The sequence below is a fragment of the Heterodontus francisci genome, chromosome 24, assembly GCF_036365525.1.
Source record: "Heterodontus francisci isolate sHetFra1 chromosome 24, sHetFra1.hap1, whole genome shotgun sequence".
In the NCBI taxonomy this organism is placed as follows: Eukaryota; Metazoa; Chordata; class Chondrichthyes; order Heterodontiformes; family Heterodontidae; genus Heterodontus; species Heterodontus francisci.
The window spans coordinates 10171706-10192981 of NC_090394.1; the positions used below are offsets into that span (position 1 = coordinate 10171706).

A 21276-nucleotide genomic window follows, 5' to 3' on the forward strand; every position below is an offset into this window, starting at 1 on the left:
CCGGTGACATAGAATCTAAGCCATTTTGTCCTTTGTGCATGTGCTGACTCTTTTGTAGAACTATTCAATTAGTTCTAATACCCTGACTCTTTCCCCATAACCATGTAAATGTTTCTTTTTCAAGTTAATACTCAATTCCATTTGAACAAAGAACAAAGAAAATTACAGCACAGGAACAGGCCCTTCGGCCCTCCAAGCCTACGCCGCTCCAAATCCTCTCTCTAAACCTGTCGCCTATTTTCTAAGGGTCTGTATCTCTTTACTTCCTGCCCATTCATGTATCTGTCTAGATACATCTTAAAAGACGCTATCTTGCCCGCGTCTACCACCTCCGCTGGCAATGCGTTCCATGCACCCACCACCCTCTGCGTAAAGAACTTTCCACGCATATCCCCCCTAAACTTTTCCCCTTTCACTTTGAACTCGTGACCCCTAGTAATTGAATCCCCCACTCTGGGAAAAAGCTTCTTGCTATCCAACCTGTCAATACCCCTCATGATTTTGTACACCTCAATCAGGTCCCCCCTCAACCTCCGTCTTTCTAATGAAAATAATCCTAATCTACTCAACCTCTCTTCATAGCTAGCGCCCTCCATACCAGGCAACATCCTGGTGAACCTCCTCTGCACCCTCTCCAAAGCATCCACATCCTTTTGGTAATGTGGCGACCAGAACTGCACGCAGTATTCCAAATGTGGCCGAACCAAAGTCCAAAACAACTGTAACATGACCTGCCAACTCTTGTACTCAATACCCCGTCCGATGAAGGAAAGCATGCCGTATGCCTTCTTGACCACTCTATTGACCTGCGTTGCCACCTTCAGGGAACAATGGACCTGAACACCCAAATCTCTCTGTACATCAATTTTCCCCAGGACTTTTCCATTTACTGTATCGTTCACTTTTGAATTGGATCTTCCAAAATGCATCACCTCGCATTTGCCCTGATTGAACTCCATCTGCCATTTCTCTGCCCAACTCTCCAGTCTATCTATATTCTACTGTATTCTCTGACAGTCCCCTTCACTATCTGCTACTCCACCAATCTTAGTGTCGTCTGCAAACTTGCTAATCAGACCACCTATACTTTCCTCCAAATCATTTATGGATATCACAAACAACAGTGGTCCCAGCACGGATCCCTGTGGAACACCACTGGTCACACATCTCCATTTTGAGAAACTCCCTTCCACTGCTACTCTCTGTCTCCTGTTGCCCAGCCAGTTCTTTATCCATCTAGCTAGTACACCTTGGACCCCATGCGCCTTCACTTTCTCCATCAGCCTACCATGGGGAACCTTATCAAACGCCTTACTGAAGTCCATGTATACGACATCTACAGCCCTTCCCTCATCAATCAACTTTGTCACTTCCTCAAAGAATTCTATTAAGTTGGTAAGACATGACCTTCCCTGCACAAAACCATGTTGCCTATCACTGATAAGCCCATTTTCTTCCAAATGGGAATAGATCCTATCCCTCAGTATCTTCTCCAGCAGCTTCCCTACCACTGACGTCAGGCTCACCGGTCTATAATTACCTGGATTATCCCTGCTACCCTTCTTAAACAAGGGGACAACATTAGCAATTCTCCAGTCCTCTGGGACCTCACCCGTGCTTAAGGATGTTGCAAAGATATCTGTTAAGGCCCCAACTATTTCCTCTCTCGCTTCCCACAGTAACCTGGGATAGATCCCATCCGGACCTGGGGACTTGTCCACCTTAATGCCTTTTAGAATACCCAACACTTCCTCCCTCCTTATGCCGACTTGACCTAGAGTAATCAAACATCTGTCCCTAACCTCAACATCCGTCATGTCGCTCTCCTCGGTGCAAAGTACTCATTTAGAATCTCACCCATTTTCTCCGACTCCACGCATAACTTTCCTCCTTTGTCCTTGAGTGGGCCAATCCTTTCTCTAGTTACCCTCTTGCTCCTTATATATGAATAAAAGGCTTTGGGATTTTCCTTAACCCTGTTTGCTAAAGATATTTCATGACCCCTTTTAGCCCTCTTAATTCCTCGTTTCAGATTGCGCCTACAATCCTGATATTCTTTCAAAGCTTCGTCTTTCTTCAGCTGCCTAGACCTTATGTATGCTTCCTTTTTCCTCTTAGCTAGTCTCACAATTTCACCTGTCATCCATGGTTCCCTAATCTTGCCATTTCTACCCCTCATTTTCACAGGAACATGTCTCTCCTGCACGCTAATCAACCTCTCTTTAAAAGCCTCCCACATATCAAATGTGGATTTACCTTCAAACAGCTGCTCCCAATCTTCATTCCCCAGCTCCTGCCGAATTTTGGTATAGTTGGCCTTCCCCCAATTTAGCACTCTTCCTTTAGGACCACTCTCGTCTTTGTCCATGAGTATTCTAAAACTTACGGAATTGTGATCACTATTCCCAAAGTAGTCCCCTACTGAAAAGTCAACCACCTGGCCAGGCTCATTCCCCAACACCAGGTCCAGTATGGCCCCTTCCGGAGTTGGACTATTTACATACTGCTCTAGAAAACCCTCCTGGATGCTCCCTACAAATTCTGCTCCATCTAGACCTCTAACACTAAGTGAATCCCAGTCAATGTTGGGAAAATTAAAATCTCCTATCACCACCACCCTGTTGCTCCTACAGCTTTCCATAATCTGTTTACATATTTGTACCTCTATCTCACGCTCGCTGTTGGGAGGCCTGTAGTACAGCCCCAACATTGTTACTGCACCCTTCCTATTTCTGAGTTCTGCCCATATTGCCTCACAGCTCGAGTCCTCCATAGTGCCTTCCTTCAGCACAGCTGTGATATCCTCTTTGACCAGTAATGCAACTCCTCCACCCCATTTACCTCCCTCTCTATCCCGCCTGAAGCATCGGTATCCTGGGATATTTAGTTGCCAATCATGCCCTTCCCTTAACCAAGTCTCAGTAATAGCAATAACATCATCCTCCCAGGTACTAATCCAAGCCCTAAGTTCATCTGCCTTACCTATTACACTTCTTGCATTAAAATAAATACACCTCAGACCAACAGTCCCTTTGCTTTCATCATCTGCTCCCTGCCTACTCTTTCCCTTAGTCACGCTGACTTCATTATCTAGTTCCTTACAGGCTTTAGTTACTACATCCTTACTCTCCACTGACCTCATTTGGTTCCCATCCCCCTGCCACATTAGTTTAAACCCTCCCCAACAGCGTTAGCAAAAGCACCCCCAAGGACATTGGTTCCAGTCCGGCCCAGGTGTAGACCGTCCAATTTGTAATAGTCCCACCTCCCCCAGAACCGGTCCCAATGTCCCAAAAGTCTGAACCCCTCCCTCCTGCATCATCTCTCAAGCCATGCATTCATCCTGACTATTCTTTCATTTCTACTCTGACTATCACGTGGCACTGGTAGCAATCCTGAGATTACTACCTCTGAGGTCCTACTTTTTAACTTGGCTCCTAACTCCCTAAATTCTGCTTGTAGGACCTCATCCCGTTTTTTACCTATATCATTGGTGCCTGTGTGCACAACGACAACTGGCTGTTCACCCTCCCCCTTCAGAATGTTCTGCAGCCGATCTGAGACATCCCTGACCCGTGCACCTGGGAGGCAACATACCATTCGGGAGTCTCGTTTTCGACCACAGAACCGCCTATCTACTCCCCTTACAATCGAATCCCCTATGACTATAGCCCTTCCACTCTTTTTCCCGCCCTTCTGAACAGCAGAGCCAGCCACGGTGCCATGAACCTGGCTACTGCTGCCTTCCCCTGGTGAGCCATCTCCCTCAACAGTATCCAAAACGGTATACCTGTTGTAGAGGGAGATGACCGCAGGGGACACCTGCGCTGCCTTCCTGCTCTTTCTCTGCCTTTTGGTCACCCATTCCCTTTCTCCCTCAGCAATCCTATTCTGCGGTGTGACCAATTCGCTAAACGTGCTATCCACGACCTCCTCAGCGTCGCGGATGCTCCAAAGTGAGTCCATCCGCAGCTCCAGAGCCGTCATGCGGTCTAACAAGAGCTGCAGCTGGACACACTTCCTGCTCGTGAAGGAGTCAGGGACATCAGCCATGTCCCTGAGCTGCCACATTGAGCAAGAAGAGCATGTCACGGGTCTGAGATCTCCTGCCATTTTTAATCTGAAGCTTAAACTTAGTTAAATGAAAAAGGAACGAAAAGTTTTTAACCAATCACACGATAAAACAAAAAAGAGAAATAGAAAAAGCCTTACCTTATCTACACACCACCGAGTCCTTTTTTTTTGGTTAGAGGAGGAGGGCGGGTGGGAGACACTACAGGTGTAGTGTCTCGGGTTCAGAAACGGCCCAAATATATCGGGTATTACTTACGCAGCAGCCCTCTGGTCTCTGCCGAAAACAAAAGGAAATTAAGTTTACTTTAAACTGACCTTCCCAGCTGCTCACTCGCTCGCACTCTCTGCTCCCGAAAAAGCTGCTGCAATGAAAGGCAAGTTATTTTAAACGGCCCAAATATATAGGGTTTTACTTACCCAGCAGCCCCCTGGTCTCCACCGAAAACAAAAGGAAATTAAGTTTACTTTAAACTGACCTTCCCAGCTGCTCACTCGCTCGCACTCTCTGCTCCCGAAAAAGCTGCTGCAATGAAAAAAAAAGAAAAAAAAAAAGGAAAAAAAAAAAGCTACTCGACACCAGTTTCACTCCCCTCTCAGGCAGTGCAGTCATGGTCATAACAAATGGCGCAGAAGAACTGTTTCCTCTTCACCTAGTTCTTTTCTATGTCCTCTGGTTACCACCCTACCTGCCCCAATGGAAACAGTTTCTCCCAATCAACTCCATCCCCTCATAATTTTGAACACCTCTATTAAATATCCCCTGCTCTAATCTTCCCTGCTCTAAAGAAAACAACCTCAGCTTCTGTAGTCTTTCCACAGTGAAGTTTCTCGTCCCTGGTATCATTCTAGTAAATAACCTCTGCTCCCTGTCAAGGGCTTTGACATTCTTCCAAAAGTGTCGTGGCCAGAATTGAGCACAATATTCTAGCTGAGGCCTAACCAGTGATTTCTCAAGGTTTGTCATAACTTCCTTAAACCTCTATTTTTTTTTAGAACATTTGTAAAACCAAGGATCCCGTATGTTTTTTTTTAAACAGCCACATCAACATGTCTTGCCACCTTCAAAGATTTGTGCAGAAACCCTCAGGTCTTATCCCCATTTCAGTTTATAGTGCCTCCTTATTCTTCCTTCCAAATACATCACTGCACACTTCTCTGCATTCATTTGCGTTCATGTCTTCCCATTTCACCAATGTCCTCCTGAAATCTGCTACACTTCACTCTTCGCTCAGAAGTTTTGAATAATTTTTTTAAAATTTTTGCCACTGCTTATCTACGCCATACATGTAATGTTTCTTGATAATTTATTTTTGTAGCTCCTGCTGATTTTCCTCACCTCATTTCATTCTCTTTTATCATCCTCTCCTTTACTGCTAATGTTTTTAGTATATATGGCTTTTTCTTTACTTTCAATTTTACCCTTAGCTTTATTCATCCATGGGTTGTCTCATTATTGGCTAGGTGTTTTTAACAGAATACATTTCACTTTGACCTCTGCTGATCTTTTAAATATTTAAATATTTCACATTGCTATTTTTTGTCTGTCAATTTGTTTTACGGTGTTCCTTCTCTGGTTCCATTCTCATCCCCAAATTACCTGTTTTCCAATTTGTTACTTTGGTCTTTGTCTAACATGTATCTTTCACAATCATTATTTTAAATCTTATTATGTCATTAACACTATTGCCTAGGTGTACCCCTACATTTACTGCTCTTATTTACTGCACTAGGTTAATTCCGGAGTTGAGGGGGTTGGCTTATGAGGAGAGACTGAGTAGATTGGGATTATATTCATTGGAGTTCAGAAGAATGAGGGGGGATCTTATAGAAACATATAAAATTATGAAGGGAATAGATAAGATACAAGTAGAGAGGATGTTTCCACTGGCAGGTGAAGCTAGGACAAGAGGGCATAGCCTCAAGATTAGAGGGAGCAGATTTAGGACTGAATTGAGAAGGAACTTCTTCACCCAGAGGGTTGTTAATCTATGGAATTCCTTGCCTAGTGAAGTAGTTGACACTACTTCAGTAAACGTTTTTAAAGCTAAGGTAGATATCTTTTTGAACAATAAAGGAATTAAGGGATACAGTGAGAGAGCGGGTAAGTGGATCTGAGTCCACGAAAAGATCAGCCATGATCTTATTGAATGGCGGAGCATGCTCGAGGGGCCGGACGGCCTACCCCTGCTCCTAGTTCTTATGTTCTTATTTGCTCTGGTTTATTTCCCATTACTTGGTCCAGCAGTTATTCCTACTGTTACGACCAGGTGAGAAAGGTGTCTAGGGGTCCCTCTCAGCCTTCACCTGGTCTTACCGTAACAGGGTTTTTTTTTTTCAGCAGTGTTTTTAGCTACCCCTTGGTGAATCCTTGTTCACCGCTTTCCAATTATAAGGCAAAGAAACCAACACAAACAGGTTTTCTTAGTTTTAGAAAGGAAAAGTTGAAATTTATTAAACTTAAACTCTAATTTGGTTGATGCCTACAGATACACGACTTGCCCACGCTAGCATGCATATGCGATACATACATGCAAATAGAGACAGAAAAGAGCAGAAGAAAAATAAAGTGGAAAAGTTTGAGGCAATATCTGAAGAGTTTTTGTTATGGTTCTTCGAGCTCACTGTAGAGTCCTTGATTGTAGATAGTTCTTGTTTTTCCTTGGGGCCCAGTATTCTTCTTAAACCTTGTTCGCTGTACGAGACGTTTTCCACTTGGGGTTCATGTGTCTTCAGTGGATTCAGAGGCTTGTGAGAAAGCAATGAGAGCAGACAGGAGAGATCTTCAGTCCAGGAGCAAATAGACACTCTCGAGTTTAATTCAGAAAACCCCAGATGGCCAGGTCGGTTAGTTATGTGACTAACTGGTCTGACATTGTCTTAGATTGTATCACTTTAGCAGTTTCTGGAATGCTCCTCTTACACAAAATACCTGGTGATCAAGGCCCATTGTGGATTGAATGTGTCAGGGAATGGTCCTTTGTCCTTCCAATCACTGACTGTTAATATGCAAATAGATCATAGAGAGATACACCACCAAGTCTGTGCTGACCAACAACCACCCATTTATACTAATCCTACATTAATCCCATATTTCCTACCACATCCCCACCTTCCCTCAATTCTCCTACCACATACCTACACTAGGGGCAATTTACCATGGCCAATTTACCTATCAACCTGCAAGTCTTTGGCTGTGGGAGGAAACCAGAGCACCCGACGGAAACCCACACGGTCACAGGGGGAACTTGCAAACTCCGCACAGGCAGTACCCAGAATTGAACCCGGGTCGCTGGAGCTATGAGGCTGCGGTGCTAACCACTGCATCACTTTGCCGTCTTTTCCAGCCTTGGCTGACCTGTTTAACAAGTAATTTCCTCGCTCCAACAACAGTTAAAAATCAATGTTCATGTCAAAATCCATGTGCCTCAGTTTATGGCATGTTGGGGCCTAGCATGACACCTCTACAGTCAGTGGAATGAAATGTGATTTGAGAAAAGTGCATTTCCTCAAAAGGGTCGAGAGAAAATATAAGATACAGAAAAAAACCCATGCATTTCTCTCATTCATTCACAAATCCTAAAACTTATCAAAATCGCCCCATTTTTGGCATCTCAATAAGCGTGGTTCTTTTTTGGGGAAGTTTCTCCTCCATTTGCCCATTTCCATGGCTGCCTAGGGTCTTTGTTCCTGCTGAGGTAATTTTATTTTCCCAGGAGAGTCAGTAGTGGGCGGGTCTATCCTGAACTCTACTTCAGTGCTTTGCTGAGTCATGCAAAGGCCGTTGACTTTTGTGGGATGGATGGTTTTCTTTTTTCTGACTGCGGGGGAGGATTCTTTGCTAATCTCTCCTTTGTCCTCTGGGACACTCCAGCCTGCAGGTATTTGTGCAGACTCTACTGCACTCCAGTGTGACATTTCGACTAGGTGAGGCATCATCCTCACAGTTTCTGTGCCCCCTAGAGGTCTTTCTTTGTCTCTGCAGGTTCCTGTAAATGCTGTTAGCAGCTCTGGTGGGGTGCTTCTAGTGTCTGCATTTACAAAGGAGGATGTGGGGTCTAACTTTTCAAATTTGTCAGGGTTTTCATCTGGGATTCCTCCCGGACTTCCTTTAACCTGCCCTCTTGGTCACTTTTTCCCCTTTTCTGTCTAACCTTTTGCCAGCCTTGTGCCAGCCTGCCCCCTTTTGTTCTCAGTGGGGGTCCCTTATAGTTCACCAGCCCTCTGTTGGAGGGTCCTCCTATCACTGGTATGAGACTTAGGGGTGCAGGGTTCACTGTAGGTTGGGTTTCCCCTCAATCTGACACATGTGGCAACTCATGCATTTTTCCACCACATCTTTGTGGAGTTTTGACCAGTCAAACTGCTGTCTTATGCAGGCTTTGGTCTTTCGTATACCAGCATGTACAGTCACTATAGTCTCGTGGGCCCTACTTAATATTTCTCCCTGGTACCTCTGTGGCACCACTAACTGTGGCAGCACAGTGGCGCAGTGGTTAGCACCGCAGCCTCACAGCTCCAGCGACCCGGGTTCAATTCTGGGTACTGCCTGTGTGGAGTTTGCAAGTTCTCCCTGTGTCTGCGTGGGTTTTCTCCGGGTGCTCCGGTTTCCTCCCACAAGCCAAAAGACTTGCAGGTTGGTAGGTAAATTGGCCATTATAAATTGTCACTAGTATAGGTAGGTGGTAGGGAAATATAGCGACAGGTGGGGATGTGGTAGGAATATGGGATTAGTGTAGGATTAGTATAAATTGGTGGTTGATGGTCGGCACAGACTCGGTGGGCCGAAGGGCCTGTTTCAGTGCTGTATCTCTAAAAAAAAAACTGGTGAACTATCATCCACTCCTTGCTCTCAGGTCTGTGAAGAGAACTTCATTTCCTCATCAGTACCTCATTCTTTAAATGGTAGCAGTCAGGGACTCCCTCTGCTTCACTTTCAGACTGGGCAGCCTGTTCTAAGTCTTGTAATACTGGGTCAGCTTGCTGAGCCTCAGCTGGGGAAAAGCCATTTAATTCATTCCCTGGGTCTCCTAACTTTCCAAAGAAAGTCTTAGACAGGCAAACCTCATGGTCATCTGCCTGCAGTGCCAATTCAGTTTCCTCTGGGGGAGCTGGTTTGATCATGGCCTGATCCACTACACATGCAGGGAAACTGCAGGGGACCGTCTCCTGCAACTGCCCTGTCTCTCTGACCTCCTGCGGTCTTTCTTTCACTACTCGGGGGGCAGCTGCAACCTTCTTCCCCCACCAGATCATTACCTCGGAGCAGGTCAACCCCGTCCACAGGCAAACTAGGGACAATCCCTATGGTCACCGGTTCCGAAACTAGGTTGCACTCCAGGTGAACCCAGTGTACAGGTACAGGCATACACTGCCTTCCAATACCATTCACCACCATTCTGGTGTTCACTGCACTCTCTGGGAGAAAGGTCAGGCCTTTTCCCAATAAAAGGGATCTAGTGGCCCCTGTGTCCTTGAGAATTGCTATGGGCTTGCTTGCCCTACTCGAGGGGTATGGGGTTACTCTCCCTTCAGACACAATACCCTGATAACCTTCAGGAATCCTATTAAATTTTCCTGCACTTGCAGCCGTAAACTTCCTGGGTCTCACTCTTACTGCAGTTAAAGCCACAGCTTGTTCTGCTGTGCTTTCCATCAGGGTCCCTTCTTCACTGAGCGGGTGTGCCCTGATTAACCCGACGGGTTTTCCCTTTAGTTTCCAGCAGTCAGCTTTTAAATGCCCTGCTTTATTACAATGGAAGCACACAGGTCTCCGGGTCTCACTCTTGCTCACAGCACCTTCCTTTTTGGCTAGAGGAGGGTCCTCGTATCTCCTGCTTTTCTTTCTCTCCCAGGACTGCCTGGGCTCCTATCACCTTCCCACCCTTTGTCCTTTTCGGATTTATGGGGGTGATTAGAAAAGGTTCTCCCCTGGGAAACCGACTTATAAATTAAAGCAAACCCATTGGCCAGAACAGCCGCTTGCCGGGCTTTCTGGACCCGCTGCTCCTAGACATGGGTCCTGATGGAAAGTGGGAGAGAGTGTTTAAATTCCTCTAACAGAATTATTTCTCTGAGATTCTCATAGCTGAGTTATACTTTTAAGAGCCCTCAGCCACTGGTCAAAAACCAGCTGCTTACTTCTTTCAAGCTCCAGATAAGTTTGATTAGATTACTTCTTGAGGGCTCTGAACCTTTGGCGATAGGCTTCGGGTACTAATTCATGTGCCCCAAGGATAGCATTTTTTGTCAGTTCATAATTTGATGAACTCTCATCTGGCAACAGGGAATAAACCTCATGGGCTTTTCCAGTTAGCTTGCTTTGTAGTAAGAGAGGCCAGGTCTCAGCTGACCATTTTAGTTGCCTTACCAGTTTCTCAAAGGACACAAAAAACTCTTCTACATCTTCCTGATTGAATTTTGGAGTTAGTTGAGCTAGTTTTAACAGTTGTGCTCCTCCACATTGGCCATGCTTTCACTGGGGTTACTCTGTCGCCCCCTAGTTTACTCAAGCCGCTTCAGCTCTCTTTGCTCGCATTCTTTCTGGAATATTCTTTCTCTCTCCCTCTCTGTCTTTAATTTTATTCACTTTCCTTCTGGAAGGCTCTTTCTTTCTCTCTTTCCTCAAATTCAAGTTTCCTCTGTTCTAATTGTATCTTTGCTAACAATACCCTGTCTGGGTCTACTTCTAACACTGTTTCTGCTTCTTCAGATTCAAGGGAAAAATGGTTGGCCACTAGCCTTAGGAGTTCAGACTTCCTAGCCTTGCCACGTACAGTGATCCTACATTGCTCAGCCATTTTGCTCAACTCCTCCATAGACAGTGCTTTTAACTTATCCCAAATTACTTCACCCTGGCTTGGAGAACTACTAGCTTCAGTCGCAGAGATGTTAGTATTCAAGCACATAGAACCACATGAAAACCTGTATTGAAATCTTGCTTTTTTTTGATTGGGAACAATTTTGCTTCCCACTTCCAATTTCTCTCATTTGTCTGTGGGTCAATTCCGGATGCTTGCACCCAAATTTCAGTTACGACCAGGTGAGAAAGGTATCTAGGGGTTCCTCTCAGCCTTCACCTGGTCTTACCATAACAGGGTTTTATTTTTAAACACACTGTGTTTTTAGCTTTCTAATTATAAGGCAAAGAAACCAGCACAACAGGTTTTCTTAGGTTTAAAGAGGGGAGGTTGAAATTTACTTTATTAAATTAATTCTGTTAATGCCTAACAGTGCACCCACGCTAGCATGCATACGTGATAGACACATGCAAATAGAGACAGAAAAGAGCAGAAGAAAAATCAAGTGGAAAAGTTTGAGACAATATCTGAAGAGTTTTTGTTCTAGTTCTCTGAGCTCGCTGTAGAGTCCTTGATAGTTCTTGTTTTTCATTGGGGCCCAGTATTCTTCTTAAACCTGTTCACTGTAGGAGACTTTTCTCTCTTGGGGTCCATGTATCTTCAGTGGATTCAGAGGCTTGTGAGAAAGAGATGGGAGCAGACAGGAGAGATCCTCTCAGTACAGGAGCAAACAGACACTCTCTGAGTTCAAACTGTTTGTACAATTCAGAAAACCCCAGGTTGCTAAGCAGGTTAGTCATGTGAATAACTGGTCTGACCACGTCTTGGATTTTATCACCTTGGCAGTCTCTGGAATGCTCCTCTTACACAATACCTGGTGATCAAGGCCCATTGTGGGTTGAATGTATTAGGGAATGGTCCTTTGTCCTTCCAATCACCGTCTGTTAATATGCAAATATATTTTCCAGCCTCGGCTGATCTGTTGAACGAGTCATTTTCTCGCTCTAACACAGTTAAAAATCAATGTACCTCGGTCTTGGCTGGTTGGGGCCTAGCATGACGCTACCTTGTTGGACTTCTTGTATATTGGGGTAAGAAAGGAGTCTTGTACACACAGAAAACATTGCATTTCCTTTCCCCGCCCCCATCTCTTCTTGTCAGTTTGAGAGTAATTAAGATATTCTATGTCTTTCAGTCACTCATGTATTAATTTACTCAGATATATGTTAGTTTACTTCATATATTAGTTTACACTTCACTCAATGGGTGGTGAATCTTTGGAATTCACTACCCCAGAGGGCTGTGGAGGCTCAGTCATTGAGTATGTTCAGCAGATAGATTTCTAAATATTAAAGGTATCAAGGAATTTGGGGATAGTATGAGAAAATGGAGTTGAGGTAGAAGATCAGCCATGATGTAGTTGAATGGCGGAGCAGGCTCGAGGGGCCGAATGGCCTACTCAGCTCCTATTTCCTATGTTCCTATGTTTACATATTTCTTTCTCAACTTCCCTTCCGGTGGTGCGTAGTATACCCCTATTAGTGTGGTCAACCCCTTCTTATCCTTTTATCACAATCCATATAGATTCTGTTTCTACCTTACTCTACTGTCATTATGTTATCCCTAATTATTGCAGCAACCCTCTTCCCCTCTTCCTGTCTATCCTTACTAAATATGTTCTATCCTGCAATATTTAACTGCCAGTTCTTTGGCATGCATGAACTTAGCCCCCCAAAAATTCTCATAACCGAGATAGTACTTTGTAAGTAGCTCCAAATTACAAAGAAAAGTATTTTCTTTACTTATTAAAATACTTGAAAACCTCAAACCACACTTATATGTTATACAGTGTCCTCTTTGATGGTGAAATCTTTTTGGTTAAAAGTCCCAAACTCCTCCCAGTTGCAATAGGTTTAGCTATTCTACTTATAATAAATAGTCTGTAAAGTTAAGGTATGGCAGGGCAGCTCTGCCAAGTGGAATGTACAGCTTGTGGTATGTGGGAAGTCATGGAAGCACCACGTGACCTAGACGAACACATCTGCAGGAAGTGTCACCGGCTGCAGAAGCTTGAGCTCTGGTTTTCGGAACTTGAGCAGCGGCTGGAGTCACTGTGCACCCGCAAGGTTGAGGACTACATGGATAGTACGTTTAGGGAAGTGGACACACCGCAGGCAGATAGGGAATGGTGACCGCCAGGCAGTCTAAGAAAACCAGGCAGGTAATGCAGGAGTCCACTGAGACGATCTCACTCGCTAATAGGTTTTCCATTTTGGATACTGGTGAGGGTTCCTCAGAGGAGTGCAGTCACAGCCAAGTTTGTGGCATCACAGGTGGCACAGCTGCACGGGAGGGAAGGAAGAGGAGTGAAAGAACATTAGTGATAGAGGATTCATTAGTTAGGGGAACAGACAGGCGTTTCTGGGGCAGTAAACTTGACTTCAGGATGGTCTGTTGCCTCCCTGGAGCCAGAGTCAAGGATGTCATGGAGTGGCTGCAGGACATTCTTCTGGGGGAGGGTGAACAGCCAGAAGTCGTGGTCCACATTGGTACCAATGACATAGGTAAGAAGAGGGATGAGGTCTTGAAAGCAGATCTTAGGGAGCTAGGAAGGAGATTAAAAAGCAGGACCTGAAAAGTAGTAATCTCAGGATTACTCCCAGTCCCATGTACAAGTGAGCATAAGAATAGGAGAATTGAGCAATTCAACACATGGAGAACTGGTGTAGGAGGGAGGGCACCAGATTTCTGAGACATTGGGACCGGTTCTGGGGCAGGTGGGACCTGTACAAGATGGAAGGGTTGTATCTTAGCAGGACTGGGATGAATATCCGCGCAGGGAGATTTGCTAGTGCTATTGGGAGGGTTTAAACTAAATTGTCAGGGGGATGGGAACCTGAGAGGGAGCTCAGATTGGAGGGAAGCAAAACTGGTAACTTATCTGGGGCGTGGGAACCAGGAGCAAGTATCAGAGAGGAATACCAAGATGCACAGAATACTGGGGGGGGGATAAATAGCACAAGAGTAGGGAATAGGTTATTCGGTGGGGTCACAGTAAGGGAGAAAGTAACAAAGTATGAATCAGGGTTAATGTGCATGTATGTGATTGCACAAAGTATGGTTAATAAGAGTGGTGAGGTACAGGCGCAGATTGCCATGTCGAAATATGATGTTGTGGCAATAACAGAGACCCAGCTCAAAGAAGGGCAGGACTGGGTGTTAAATATTCCTGGACACTAAGTGTTCAGGAAATATAGGAAAGGGAAAAAAGGGGGAGGGGTGGCAATATTGATTAAGGAGAGCATTGTAGTGCTGGAGAAAAAGGATGTCCCCAGAGGGGTCGAGGTCAGAATCAATTTGGCCAGAGCTAAGGAACAAAAAAGGTGCGGTTACATTGCTCAGTGTTGTCTATTGGCCACCAGATAGTGGGAAGGACATGGAGGAACAAATTTGCAAGGAGATTACAGAGAGGTGCAAAAATTATAGGGTAGTTATATTGGGAAACTTTAATTATCCAAACATAGACTGGGATAACAGTGGTGTAAAGGCCATTGAGGGGCAAGAGTTCTTAGAGTGTGTTCAGGAAAGTTTTTGACAACAGTGTCGCCAGTCCAATGAGAAAGGAGGCACAGCTAGACCTGGTTCTTGGGAATGAGGTGGGCCAAGTGGATCAAGTATCAGTAGGAGAGCATTTAGGGAATAGTGATCATTGTATCATCAGGTTTAGGTTGACTATGGAAAAGGACAAAGAACAATCCAGGGTAAAAATAATTAACTGGGGAAAGGCCAACTTCAATGGGATAAGAATGGAGCTGGGACGTAGAAATTGGAGTCAAAAGCTAGCAGGAAAACCGGGCAATGGGCTACCTACAAAGAAGAGATAGTTCGAGCACAGTCAAGGTATGTTCCCTTGAAGGGTGAAAAGTGAGGCAAACAAATCCAGAGCTCCCTGGATGACAAAAGAGGTAGAGATTAAGATAAAGAAGAAAAAGTGTGCTTATGACAGATGCCAGGTAGAAAATACTATTGAGAACCAGGCTGAATATAGAAGCTCCAGAGAGGAAGTGAAAAAGCAAATAAGAGAAGCAAAGAGAGAGCATGAATAGACACTGGCAGCTAGCATTAAAGGAAATCCAAAGTTTTCTATAGGCATATAAATAGTAAAAGGGTGGTAAAAGGAGGAGTGGAGCAGATTAGGGACCAGAAAGGGAATTTACATGTGGAGGCAGAGGGCGCAGCTGAGGTATTAAATGAATACTTTGCATCTGTCTTTACCAAGGAAGAAGATGCAACTGAGGCAATGTTGAAAGAGGAGGTAAGTCAGACACTAGAGGGGTTTAAAATTGACAAAGAAGTATTAGATAGGCTGTCTGTATTTAAAGTGGATAAAGCACCAGGGCCAGATGAGATGCATCCTAGGATATTGAGGAAAGTGAGGGTGGAAATTACAGAGGCACTGGTCATAATTTTTCAGTCTTAGACTCGAGGGTGGTGCCAGAGGACTGGAGAATTGCAAACATTACACCCTTGTTCAAAAAAGGATGTAAAGATAAGCCCAGCAACCACAGGCCAGTCATTTTAACTTCAGTGGTGGGAAAACATCTTGAAAAAATAATTAGGGACAAAATCAATAGTCACATGGACAAATACGAGTTAATTAACGAAAGCCAGCATGGCTTTCTTAAGGGAAAATCATGTTTCACTAACTTGCTGGAGTTTTTTGAGGAGTTAACAGAGGATTGATGAGGGCAATGCTGTTGATGGAGTCATTGAGTTATAAAGCAGAGAAATGGGCCTTTCGGTCCACCGTGTCTGTGCTGGCCATCAAGCACCTATCTATTCTAATCCCATCTTCCAGCACTTGGCCCGTAGCCTTGTATGCTATGGCGTTTCAAGTGCTCATCTAAATACTTCTCAAATGTTGTGAGGGTTCCTGCCTCTACCACCCCTTCAGGCAGTGTATTCCAGATTCCAACCACCCTCGGGTGAAAAAATCTTTCCTCAAATCCCCTCTAAACCTCCTGCACCTTACCTTAAATTTATGTCACAGCATCCGCAGTATTTTGCTTTTACTTAAATTTATGTCCCCTGGTTATTGACACCTCCGCTAAGGGAAAAAGTTTCTTCCTATCGATGCTGCTCATAACTTTGTATACCTAAATAAGGTTCCCCCTCAGCCTTCTCTGCTCTGAGGAAAAGAACCGTTGCCTATCCAGTCTCTCTTCATAGCTGAAATGCTCCAGTCCAGGTAACATCCTGCTGAGTCTCCTCTGTACCTTTGCCACTGCAATCACATCCTTCCTGTAGTGTGGCGACCAGAACTGTACACAGTACTCCACCTGTGGCCTAACTAGCGTTTTATATAGCTCCATCATAACCTCCCTGCTTTTATATTCTATGCCTCGGCTAATACAGGCAAGTATCCCATAGGTCTTAATAACCACCTTATCAACCTGTGCTGCTGCCTTCAGTGATCTATGGACATGTACACCAAGGTCCCTCTGATCCTCTGTATTTCCTAGGGTCCTGCATTCCATTGTATATTCCCTTGTCTTGTTAGTCCTCCCAAAATACATCACCTCACACTTCTCAAGATTAAATTCCATTTGCCACTGCTCTGCCCATCTTACCAGCCCATCTATATTGTCCTGTAATGTAAGGCTTTCTTCCTCACTGTTTACGACAGCACCAATTTTTGTGTCATCTGTGAACTTTCAGATCATACCTCCTATATTCACGTCTAAATCATTAATGTACACTACAAACAGCAAGGGTCCCATCACCGATCCCTGCGGTACACCACTGGTCACAGGCTTCCAATCGCAAAAACAGCCCTCAGCCATCACCCTCTGCCTCCTGCCATGAAGCCAATTTTGGATCCAATTTGCCGAATTGCCATGGATCCATGGGCTCTTACCTTCTTGACCAATCTCCCTTGCAGGACCTTATCAAAAGCCTTACTAAAGTCCATGTAGACTACATAAACTGCTTTACCCTCATTTACACATCTAGTCACCTCCTCAAAAAATTCAATCAAATTTGTTAGACATGATCTCCCCCTGACAAGGCCATGCTGATTATCCTTGATTAATCCCTTCCTCTCCAAGTGGAGATTAATTCTGTCCCTCAGTTTCCCTACCACTGATGTTAGATTCACTGGCCTGTAATTACCTGGTTTATCCCTATTACCATTCTTGAATAATGGTATCACATTCGCTGTCCTCCATTCCTCTGGCACCTCTACTGTGGCCAGAGAGGATTTGAAAATTTGTGTCAGAGCCCCTGCTGTCTCATCCCTTGCCTCACATAGCCTGGGATACATCTCATCTGGGCCTGGGAATTTATCCACTTTTAAGCCCGCTAAAACCTCTAATACCTCCTCCCTTTCAATGCTAATTTGTTCGAGTATATCACAATCCCCCTCCCTGATCTCTACACCTACATCATCCTTCTCCATAGTGAACACAGATGAAAGGTAATCATTTAAAACCTCACCTACATCCTGCGGCTCCACACACAGATTGCCACTTTGATCCATAATGGGCCCTACTCTTTCCCTGGTTATCCTCTTGCCCACCAGTGTTTTTTCATGCCCCCCTCTTCACTCTCCTAATTACTTTTTTCAGTATCCCACTACACTTTCTATACTCCTGTAGGGCCTCTGCTGTTTTCAGCCCTCTGAATCTGCCATAAGCCTCCTTTTTTTTCCTTATCCAATCCTCTGTATCCCTTGACATCCAGGGTTCCCTGGGTTTATTGGTCCTACCCTTCACCTTTACGGGAACATGTTGGCCTCAAACTCTCACTATTTCCCTTTTGAATGACTTCCACTGGTCAGATGTAGACTTTCCCACAAGTAGGTGTTCCCAGTCCACTTTGGCCAGATTCCTGTTTTAATCTTATTGAAATCAGTCTTCCCCCAATTCAGTACCTTTCTTTCCGATCCATCTTTGTCCTTTTCCATAACTACCTTAAATCTTATAGAGTTATGGTCACTATCCCCGAAATGCTCCCCCACTGACACTTCTACCACTTGTCCGTCTTCATTCCCTATGATTAGCTCAAAAAGCTCTCCTGGATGCACTTTAAGAATTCTGCCCCCTTTAACCATTGGCACTAAGACTATCCCAATTAATATTGGGGAAGTTGAAATCCCCTACTATTACTACCCTATTATTTTGACACCTCTCTGAGATTTGACTACAAATCTGCTCCTCTATCTCTCCCTGACTGTTTGGAGGCCTTTACTACACTCCCAGTCAAGTGACTGCCCCCTTTTTGCTTTTACGTTCCACCATATGGACTCATTTGAGAAACCTTCTAAGATATCATCCCTCCTTACTGCAGTAATTGGCTCCTTGATCAATAGTGCAATGCCACTTCCTCTTTTACACCCCCCCCACCCCGCCCCGGTCACACCTGAAGATTCGATACCCTGGGTAACATGGACTTTCAAAAGTCGTTTGATACAGTGCCACATAACAGACTTGTGAGCAAACTTGTAGCTCATGGAATAAAAGAGAGGGTAGCAACATGGATACGAATATGGCTGAGTGACAGGAATCAACGAGTAGTGGTCAATGGATGTTTTTCGGGCTGTAGGAAGGTTTGTAGTGAGTTCCCCAGGGATCAGTGTTGGGACCCTTGCTTTTCCTGATATATATTAATGACCTAGACCTTGGTGTACAGGGCACAATTTCAAAGTTTGTAGATGATACAAAACTTGAAAGCATTGTGAACTGTGAGGAAGATAGTGTAGAACTTCAAAAGGACAGAGGCAAGTTGGTGGAATGGATAGACAGGTGGCAGATGAAGTTCAAGTCACAGAAATGTGAAGTGTTTCATATTGGTAGGAATAACATGGACAGACCATATAAAATAAAGGGTACAATTCTAAAGGGGGTGCAGGAGCAGAGGAACCGAGGTGTATATGTGCATCAGTCATTGAAGGTGGCAGGACAGGTTGAGAGAGCAGTTAATAAAGCATATCGTCTCCTGGACTTTATTAATAGGGGCATAGAGTACAAGAGCAAGGAAGTTATGTAGAACTTGTACAAGACACTAGTTCGGCCTCACTTGGAGTATTGCATCCAATTCTAGGCACCCATTGTGTCCTCACCGGCTCTCCGAAAGAGCAATTCACTTAGTGCCTTTCCCCTGCCTTCTCCCCATAACCCTGCACATTCTTCCTTTCCATGTAACAGTCTAATTCTCTTTTGAATGCTTCAATTGAACCTGCCTCCACCGCACTCTCATGCAGTGCATTCCAGACCTTAACCACTCTCTGCGTGAAAAAGCTTTTCTTCATGTTACTTTTGCTTCTCATACCAAATATTTGAAATCTGTGCCTTCTCGTTCTTGCTTCTTTCACAAATAGGAACAGTTTCTCTCCATCTACTCTGTCCAAACATAGAAACATAGAAAGTAGGAGCGAAGTAGGCCATCCGGCCCTTTGAGCCTGCTCCGCCATTCATTATGATCATGGCTGATCATCCAACTCAGTAACCTGTTCCTGCTTTCGCTCCATGCCCTTTGATGCCTTTAGAAACAAGAGCTATATCTAGCTCCTTCTTGAAAACATGCAATATTTTGGCTTCAACTGCTTTCTGTGGTAGCGAATTCCACAGGCTCACCACTCTCTGGGTGAAGAAATGTCTCCTCATCACAGTCCAGAAAGGTTTACCCCGTATCCTTAGACTATGACCCCTGGTTCTGGACTCTCCCACTATCGGGAACATCCGTCCTGCATCTACCCTCTCAAGTCCTGTTAGAATTGTATAGGTTTCTATGAGATTCCCCCCTCACTGTTCTGAACTCCAGTGAATATAATCCTAACCGACTCAATCTCTCCTCATACGTCAGTCCCACCATCCCAGGAATCAGTCTGGTAAACCTTCTCTGCACTTCCTCTATAGCAAGAACATCCTTCCTCAGATAAGGAGATCAAAACTGCACACAATATTCCAGGTGTGGCCTCACTGCTCCTGTACTCGAATCCTCTCGCTTTGTCTTTTTTACCGCCTGTTGCACCTGCATGCTTACCTTCAGCGACTGATGTACGAGAACACCCAGGATTCGCTCATATTCCCCTCTCTCAGTTTATAGCCGTTCAGATAATCTGCCTTCCTGTTTTTGCTACCAAAGTGGATAACTTCACGTTTATCCACATTATACTGCATCTGCCATACATTCGCCCACTCACTCAGCTTGTCCAAATCACCCTGAAGCCTCTCTGCATCCTCCTCACAACTCACCCTCCCATCCAGTTTTGTGTCATCTGCAAATCTGGAGATATTACATTTAGTCCACTCATCTAAATCATTAATGATCCCTGCGGTAACCCACTAGTCACTACCTGCCATTTGGAAAAAGACCCATTTATCCCTACTCTTTGTTTCCTGTCCGCTAACCAATTTTCTATTCGTCACAGTACACTACCCCCAATCCCATGCGCTTTAATTTTACATTCTAATCTCTTATGTGGGACTTTGTCGAAAGCCTTCTGAAAGTCCAAATAAACCACATGCAATGGCTCCTCCTGATCAACTCTACTCGTTACATCCTCGAAGAATTCTGGTAAATTTGTCAAGCATTATTTCCCTTTCATAAATCCATGCTGACTCTGCCCAATTCTACCACCGTTCTCTAGTGCTCTGCTATAAAATCTTTGATAATGGACTCTAGAATTTTCCCCACTACCGACGTCAGGCTGACTGGTCTATAATTCCCTGCTTTCTCTGTACCTCCCTTTTTAAGTAGTGGGGTTACATTAGCTACCCTCCAATCTGTAGGAATTGTTCCAGAGTCTATAGAATCTTGGAAGATGACCACCAATGCATCCACTATTTCTAGGTCCACTTGCTTAAGTACTCTGGGATGCATACCATCAGGCCCTGGGGATTTATCGGCCTTCAATCCCATCAATTTCCCCAACATCATTTCTCTACTAATACTGATTTCCTTCAGTTCCTCTCTCTCACTAAGTCCTGTGTTCCCCAACATTTCTGGTATGATATTTGTGTCCTCCTTTGTGAAGACAGAACCAAAGTATGCATTTAGTTGGTCAGCCATTTCTTTGTTCCCCATAATAAATGCCCCTGTTTCTGACTGTAAGGGACCTACATTTGGCTTCACCAACCTTTTTCTCTTCACATACCTATAGAAACTTTTACAGTCAGTTTTTATGTTTTCCGCAAGCTTACTCTCGTACTCTGTCTTCTCTTTCTTAATCAATCCCTTGGTCCTCCTTTGCTGAATTCTAAACTGCTCCCAATCCTCAGGTCTGTTGTTTTTCCTGGCAAATTTATATGCCTCTTTCTTGGATCTAATGCTATCTCTAATTTCCCTTGTAAGTCGTGGTTTGGCTACCTTTCCCATTTTACTTTTGCACCAGACAGGGATAAAC

At 44.5% G+C, this 21276-nt stretch overlaps 1 protein-coding gene across 1 annotated transcript in view; it reads left to right on the top strand.

Moving 5' to 3' along the window:
- Positions 1–21276, top strand: part of eef2kmt (eukaryotic elongation factor 2 lysine methyltransferase) — an 84778-nt gene that overhangs the window by 38928 nt on the left and 24574 nt on the right. The gene's annotated exons all lie outside the window — the stretch shown is intronic.